The sequence below is a fragment of the Natator depressus genome, chromosome 28, assembly GCF_965152275.1.
Source record: "Natator depressus isolate rNatDep1 chromosome 28, rNatDep2.hap1, whole genome shotgun sequence".
NCBI classification, from domain to species: domain Eukaryota; kingdom Metazoa; phylum Chordata; order Testudines; family Cheloniidae; genus Natator; species Natator depressus.
This window is the reverse complement of record NC_134261.1, coordinates 10,029,920-10,035,567: the sequence shown is the minus strand read 5'-3', so window position 1 is coordinate 10,035,567 and position 5,648 is coordinate 10,029,920. Positions and strand designations below refer to the sequence as shown.

At 66.7% G+C, this 5,648-nt stretch overlaps 1 non-coding gene across 1 annotated transcript; it reads right to left on the bottom strand.

The window, feature by feature from the left end:
- Nucleotides 1–3,340: 3,340 nt before the first annotated feature.
- LOC141979724 (5S ribosomal RNA) lies at nt 3,341–3,459 on the bottom strand. Its single transcript, XR_012637118.1, has one exon. It is a non-coding gene; the product is annotated as a 5S ribosomal RNA (ribosomal RNA).
- Nucleotides 3,460–5,648: the final 2,189 nt, after the last annotated feature.

The following is a 5,648-nucleotide window of genomic DNA, read 5'->3' as shown; positions in this document are numbered from 1 at the left end:
GACGGACGGGGCTCCGCCTGGCCCCTGCCCGCGGGGGCAGGCTCCGGGTTGACCTGGTGGCCGGAGGAGAATTAAGCCCGGAGCCCGGGGCAGGGCGACCCCGGACGGACGGGGATCCGCCTGGCCCCTGCCCGCGGGGGCAGGCTCCGGGTTGACCTGGTGGCCGCTCGGGACTTAAGCCCGGAGCCCGGGGCAGGGCGGCCCCGGACGGACGGGGCTCCGCCTGGCCCCTGCCCGCGGGGGCAGGCTCCGGGTTGACCTGGTGGCCGGAGGAGAATTAAGCCCGGAGCCCGGGGCAGGGCGACCCCGGACGGACGGGGCTCCGCCGGCCCCTGCCCGCGGGGGCAGGCTCCGGGTTGACCTGGTGGCCGGACGGGAATTAAGCCCGGAGCCCGGGGCAGGGCGACCCCGGACGGACGGGGCTCCGCCGGCCCCTGCCCGCGGGGGCAGGCTCCGGGTTGACCTGGTGGCCGGAGGAGAATTAAGCCCGGAGCCCGGGGCAGGGCGACCCCGGACGGACGGGGGTCCGCCTGGCCCCTGCCCGCGGGGGCAGGCTCCGGGTTGACCTGGTGGCCGGACGGGAATTAAGCCCGGAGCCCGGGGCAGGGCGACCCCGGACGGACGGGGGTATGCCGGCCCCTGCCCGCGGGGGCAGGCTCCGGGTTGACCTGGTGGCCGGAGGAGAATTAAGCCCGGAGCCCGGGGCAGGGCGACCCCGGACGGACGGGGGTCCGCCTGGCCCCTGCCCGCGGGGGCAGGCTCCGGGTTGACCTGGTGGCCGGACGGGAATTAAGCCCGGAGCCCGGGGCAGGGCGACCCCGGACGGACGGGGGTATGCCGGCCCCTGCCCGCGGGGGCAGGCTCCGGGTTGACCTGGTGGCCGGAGGAGAATTAAGCCCGGAGCCCGGGGCAGGGCGACCCCGGACGGACGGGGGTCCGCCTGGCCCCTGCCCGCGGGGGCAGGCTCCGGGTTGACCTGGTGGCCGGAGGAGAATTTAGCCCGGAGCCCGGGGCAGGGCGACCCCGGACAGACGGGGGTCCGCCTGGCCCCTGCCCGCGGGGGCAGGCTCCGGGTTGACCTGGTGGCCGGACGGGAATTAAGCCCGGAGCCCGGGGCAGGGCGACCCCGGACGGACGGGGCTCCGCCGGCCCCTGCCCGCGGGGGCAGGCTCCGGGTTGACCTGGTGGCCGGAGGAGAATTAAGCCCGGAGCCCGGGGCAGGGCGACCCCGGACGGACGGGGGTCCGCCTGGCCCCTGCCCGCGGGGGCAGGCTCCGGGTTGACCTGGTGGCCGGAGGAGAATTAAGCCCGGAGCCCGGGGCAGGGCGACCCCGGACAGACGGGGGTCCGCCTGGCCCCTGCCCGCGGGGGCAGGCTCCGGGTTGACCTGGTGGCCGGACGGGAATTAAGCCCGGAGCCCGGGGCAGGGCGACCCCGGACGGACGGGGCTCCGCCGGCCCCTGCCCGCGGGGGCTGGCTCCGGGTTGACCTGGTGGCCGCTCGGGACTTAAGCCCGGAGCCCGGGGCAGGGCGACCCCGGACGGACGGGGCTCCGCCTGGCCCCTGCCCGCGGGGGCAGGCTCCGGGTTGACCTGGTGGCCGGACGGGGAATAAGCCCGGAGCCCGGGGCAGGGCGACCCCGGACGGACGGGGGTCCGCCGGCCCCTGCCCGCGGGGGCAGGCTCCGGGTTGACCTGGTGGCCGCTCGGGACTTAAGCCCGGAGCCCGGGGCAGGGCGACCCCGGACGGACGGGGGTATGCCGGCCCCTGCCCGCGGGGGCAGGCTCCGGGTTGACCTGGTGGCCGGTTTGCTTTCGGGCCACCAGGTCAACCCGCTGCCTGTATGGGGTTGACCTGGTGGCCGCTTTCCTTCCCGGCCACCAGGTCAACCCGCTGAATGTATGGGGTTGACCTGCTGGCCGCTTTCCTTCCCGGCCACCAGGTCAACCCGCTGAATGTATGGGGTTGACCTGCTGGCCGCTTTTCTTCCCGGCCACCAGGTCAACCCGCTGAATGTATGGGGTTGACCTGCTGGCCGCTTTCCTTCCCGGCCACCAGGTCAACCCGCTGAATGTATGGGGTTGACCTGCTGGCCGCTTTCCTTCCCGGCCACCAGGTCAACCCGCTGAATGTATGGGGTTGACCTGCTGGCCGCTTTTCTTCCCGGCCACCAGGTCAACCCGCTGAATGTATGGGGTTGACCTGCTGGCCGCTTTCCTTCCCGGCCACCAGGTCAACCCGCTGAATGTATGGGGTTGACCTGCTGGCCGCTTTCCTTCCCGGCCACCAGGTCAACCCGCTGAATGTATGGGGTTGACCTGCTGGCCGCTTTCCTTCCCGGCCACCAGGTCAACCCGCTGAATGTATGGGGTTGACCTGCTGGCCGCTTTCCTTCCCGGCCACCAGGTCAACCCGCTGAATGTATGGGGTTGACCTGCTGGCCGCTTTCCTTCCCGGCCACCAGGTCAACCCGCTGAAAGTATGGGGTTGACCTGGTGGCCGCTTTCCTTCCCGGCCACCAGGTCAACCCGCTGAAAGTATGGGGTTGACCTGGTGGCCGCTTTCCTTCCCGGCCACCAGGTCAACCCGCTGCCGGCATGGGGTTGACCTGCTGGCCGCAGAGGGGCAGGCTCCGGGTTGACCTGGTGGCCGGACGGGGATTAAGCCCCGGCTCGGAGCAGGGCAAGCCCGGGCGGAGGGGGGTCCGCTTGGCCCCTGCCCGCGGGGGCAGGCTCCGGGTTGACCTGGTGGCCGGTTTGCTTTCGGGCCACCAGGTCAACCCGCTGAATGTATGGGGTTGACCTGCTGGCCGCTTTCCTTCCCGGCCACCAGGTCAACCCGCTGAATGTATGGGGTTGACCTGCTGGCCGCTTTCCTTCCCGGCCACCAGGTCAACCCGCTGAATGTATGGGGTTGACCTGCTGGCCGCTTTCCTTCCCGGCCACCAGGTCAACCCGCTGAATGTATGGGGTTGACCTGCTGGCCGCTTTCCTTCCCGGCCACCAGGTCAACCCGCTGAATGTATGGGGTTGACCTGCTGGCCGCTTTCCTTCCCGGCCACCAGGTCAACCCGCTGAAAGTATGGGGTTGACCTGCTGGCCGCTTTCCTTCCCGTCCACCAGGTCAACCCGCTGAATGTATGGGGTTGACCTGCTGGCCGCTCTGCTTCCCGGCCACCAGGTCAACCCCCTGCCGGTATGGGGTTGACCTGCTGGCCGCAGAGGGGCAGGCTCCGGGTTGACCTGGTGGCCGGCAGGGACTTCAGCCCCAGGGCCCCTGGCAGGGCGACCCTGCCCTTGTTCCCCAGAAAAGGAGAGAGCTGGCTCGCAGCGGGAAAAGCTGCCTACGGCACCTGGGATTCCCAGGCGGTCACCCATCCAAGTACTAGCCAGGCCCGGGACGGTTTACCTTCCGAGATCGGACGGGATCGGGGGCCTTCCGTCCGGTATGGCCGTAGGCACTCGGCTCCGGTCCGCCTCGTCCCCTTTCCCTTACTGACTCCCCTGCCTCGGGTGGGCCCGATCCTTTTTTCCGTTTTTTTTTTTCGCTCCGGAGGCTTCATGAGCCCCCCCCCAACACCCCTTTGGGGGTCGGTGAAATTTTTTTTTTCAGACTTCCAGGGGCCCGATCCTGGCCGCGGGCACCCGGCTCCGGGCACCCGGCTCCGGGCCGCCTCGTCCCCTTTCCCTTACTGACTCCGCTGCCTCGGGTGGGCCCGATCCTTTTTTCCGTTTTTTTTTTCCGCTCCGGAGGCTTCGTGAGCCCCCCCCAACACCACTTTGGGGGTCGGTGAAAAATTTTTTTTCAGACTTCCAGGGGCCCGATCCTGGCCGCGGGCACCCGGCTCCGGGCACCCGGCTCCGGGCCGCCTCGTCCCCTTTCCCTTACTGACTCCCCTGCCTCGGGTGGGCCCGATCCTTTTTTCCGTTTTTTTTTTTTTCGCTCCGGAGGCTTTATGAGCCCCCCCCAATACCACTTTGGGGGTCGGTGAAAAAAATTTTTCAGACTTCCAGGGGCCCGATCCTGGCCGCCGGCACCCGGCTCCGGGCACCCGGCTCCGGGCCGCCTCGTCCCCTTTCCCTTACTGACTCCCCTGCCTCGGGTGGGCCCGATCCTTTTTTCCGTTTTTTTTTTTTTCGCTCCGGAGGCTTTATGAGGCCCCCCCTAACCGTTTTTGGGGTCGGTGAAAATTTTTAGTCAGACTTCCAGGGGCCCGATCCTGGCCGCGGCTTCGCAGGCTGGCCTGGGGGGGGGGGCATCTCTAGCTCCGGCCGCGGACGGCGAGACGCTCGGCCACCAGGTCAGCCCGGAGGAAAAGGCTGAAAAAAATGTCTAAGTCCCCCCGGGACACCAGGTCAACCCGGAGGAAAAGGCTGAAAAAAATGTCTAAGTCCCCCCGGGACACCAGGTCAACCCGGAGGAAAAGGCTGAAAAAAATGTCTAAGTCCCCCCGGGACACCAGGTCAACCCGGAGGAAAAGGCTGAAAAAAAGTCTAAGTCCCCCCGGGACACCAGGTCAACCCGGAGGAAAAGGCTGAAAAAAATGTCTAAGTCCCCCCGGGACACCAGGTCAACCCGGAGGAAAAGGCTGAAAAAAAGTCTAAGTCCCCCCGGGACACCAGGTCAACCCGGAGGAAAAGGCTGAAAAAAAGTCTAAGTCCCCCCGGGACACCAGGTCAACCCGGAGGAAAAGGCTGAAAAAAAGTCTAAGTCCCCCCGGGACACCAGGTCAACCCGGAGGAAAAGGCTGAAAAAAATGTCTAAGTCCCCCCGGGACACCAGGTCAACCCGGAGGAAAAGGCTGAAAAAAAGTCTAAGTCCCCCCGGGACACCAGGTCAACCCGGAGGAAAAGGCTGAAAAAAAGTCTAAGTCCCCCCGGGACACCAGGTCAACCCGGAGGAAAAGGCTGAAAAAAAGTCTAAGTCCCCCCGGGACACCAGGTCAACCCGGAGGAAAAGGCTGAAAAAAATGTCTAAGTCCCCCCGGGACACCAGGTCAACCCGGAGGAAAAGGCTGAAAAAAAGTCTAAGTCCCCCCGGGACACCAGGTCAACCCGGAGGAAAAGGCTGAAAAAAAGTCTAAGTCCCCCCGGGACACCAGGTCAACCCGGAGGAAAAGGCTGAAAAAATGTCTAAGTCCCCCCGGGACACCAGGTCAACCCGGAGGAAAAGGCTGAAAAAAATGTCTAAGTCCCCCCGGGACACCAGGTCAACCCCGAGGAAAAGGCTGAAAAAATGTCTAAGTCCCTGCTCGGCCATCAGGTCAACCCCATTCAAAGTGACGGGTTGACCTGATGGCCGGCAGTCTCACGGAAGTCCGGATGGGGTCGCCAAAAGTGCCCTCGGCCGACCGAGAGAACCAGGAGGTCGGATAGGATTTCAGATTGGTCCCCCTAAATTGGCGGTTGGATTTTTCGACTAGTTCATTTTGACGGGTGCGAGGAGATTTCTGAGAACAGGTTTTTCGGAACCTGTGAGAACCAGAGATGAGCCTCGGGGACCAATCTGCGCGTTGTACCCGATCTTGTGAGGGGGGACAGGGGCACGTTGGCAGGTGGGGCGGCCCCCGGCCCCCCCGAGCCCCCCCTTTTCCGGCTCTTTTCCTCCGGGGACCCCGTCGTCCCCTCGCACCCCCGGTGCAGGCCCGG